Source organism: Leopardus geoffroyi, chromosome A2 (genome assembly GCF_018350155.1).
Source record: "Leopardus geoffroyi isolate Oge1 chromosome A2, O.geoffroyi_Oge1_pat1.0, whole genome shotgun sequence".
Lineage (NCBI taxonomy): Eukaryota > Metazoa > Chordata > Mammalia > Carnivora > Felidae > Leopardus > Leopardus geoffroyi.
In genome coordinates, this window is record NC_059331.1 from 62,883,096 (window position 1) to 62,885,435 (window position 2,340).

A 2,340-nucleotide genomic window follows, 5' to 3' on the forward strand; every position below is an offset into this window, starting at 1 on the left:
TTCTCACTAATAATATAATCTCAGATTAGTCTATTTTAATTTTTTGATCTTGTGAACTTTGTAAGATCAATTACAAAAAAGGGATTATTCATCATGGTATTTACGTGCTGCCGAGATGTGGAGACATTGATGTATGCTCGTGTTTCTTCTTTTAAATTATTTTTCTTATTTATTTGTTTGTTTATTTATTTACTTACTTATTTGCTTATGTATCTGAGAGAAACTTCATGCCCAGCACGGAGCCCAACGTGGGGCTTCAACTCGCCGCTCTGAGACCAAAACCTGAGCTGAGATCAAGTCTGACATTTAACCGACTGAGCCCCCCAGGAGCCCCAACACTTACGTTTCTGATACCAGTTTAACTTGGTCACCATTTTGGAAGTCCTAATAATAAAAATTAAAATTGTCCATATTTTCTAGATATCCACATCTTTAAGCCCATGCCTGGAAATTTTTCTTAGAAGCCTAACCCAAAGAAGCAAACGGTTAATGTAGCAGTGTCTACACAAAACAAAAGCCGTGGAAAATCTTACATATTCTGTAAGGAAGTCTAGTAACCTGAGGAAATATATTTATAGCCTTGCGACTTTACATGCTAATAAGATAAAATGTCTCTGTCTACTCAAATGCTGTACAGCTTTGAAACTTTATTTGCATTTACAGCAGCCTGGAAAGAGAAAATGAACCTAAATGAGTTTGTTAAGACAGGGGTTGAGGGTATTTTACTTTGCCCACAAATACCTGTGATAATCACAGTGCAGAAGGTTTTGGTGAAATCCCAGTGTGGAAAATACACCAGAAGCGTGGACCCTGTTGAGGTGTGTTTTACCCACGCACCAGCTACCTGCCTGCTGTACCAAACGTGAAACCCGTCTCGGCTGAGCGATCACAACGGAGTCGATACCTTCATGGATGAAGGACCGTTTCCCTTTGAACCTGCAGAAATTCTTGGGTCAAGTGATTTCATGAGTGCTTGCTTTTCCCAAATTGCTTGTGCAGAAATCCACAAACTTTATAACGCAAGCCAGGAAATTGATTCAAACACAGATCGTGCTGGTAGGCGCCAATAAAAGTTCCTGTCCCAGTCACAAGATTTAAACGCTGCAGAGACGTGGTGCCACAGAGTCTGAGAAAATTCAGCCCTGCTTTATTAGTGTGATCGCGGATCCCACCCCACCTTTATTTAAAGTGCTACCGTATGTTGGAGATAAACCCGATAAGACCAGGGTTAACAGCTCAGCTTTTCTTTCAGACCGATGATGGCAAGTGGGAAGCCCGTGGATCAGTTTCCCAGCACAAACTTGAAAATTTAGTTTTCGAACTTAAAACGCATGTATTACTTTTTGTTTTGTTTTCTTTTCTTTTGCTATGATTGTTTTGTGCTCTCTCTGCTTCGACAGCCTTAATTTTAGCTTCCAGAGTGGTTTTGGATGCATTCTCCTGTTTGGGTCTATGTTTACTGGTTGCTATGGGTTATTCAAAGATGAAGTCTAAAGGTTAATGATCAGCCACTACACCCTTTGTGGCAATGCTCTAAGCAGTGTGACATTGAGACAGGCGTAGGTGACAGCACAGGAAGGGGCTCAGGTGAGCCCAGCGGTCATTCACTTAGGTTCATACAACTCCTCTTTTCTGAAATTGGATCCTAACTGTGCATACTACAAATATCTGAGGTGTGAAAAACCACTCATCTGCTAGTCAAGGATCACGTGAGGGGTGCCTGGGTGGCCAGTCATTTGTGTGTCCGAGTCTTGGTTTTGGTTCAGGTCATGATCCCAAGGTCATGGCATCGAGCCCCACATTGGGCTCTGCACTGAGCACGGAGTCTGCTTGAGATGCTTGCTTTCTGTCTCTCTCTCTCTCTCTCCCCCTGCCTATCCCCCCCTCACACACTCTCCCTCTCCAAGGAAATAATAGATAGATAGATAGATAGATAGATAGATAGATGATACATAGGCAAATAAAATTACCATGTAGCCAAAGGAACAAAAAGAGCTTAATAACCAAAGTCAGACGACGAGATCCCAGAGCCGGCAGCCTCCTTGGCGAGCTGTGTGTCCCACCCCAAGTCATAACCTCTCTGAGCCTGCTTATTACCTATTCATGGGAATGACAAGGTGTGACCTTGAGGCATTATATTCAAGAATAAATTCATCTTCAGATGTAATATGTGTTTTGTGTGTCAAACAAGGTATTATTCTATGCTTTCCCCTCTGACTCAAATTATTCGAAGTCGGGAACTTTAAGCAACCATCCATTAGATTTGTTTCCAGTCCTTTGTTTTATTTTTTGTTTTGTTTTTGTTTTTAATTTCTTTAACATTTATTTATTTCTGAGACA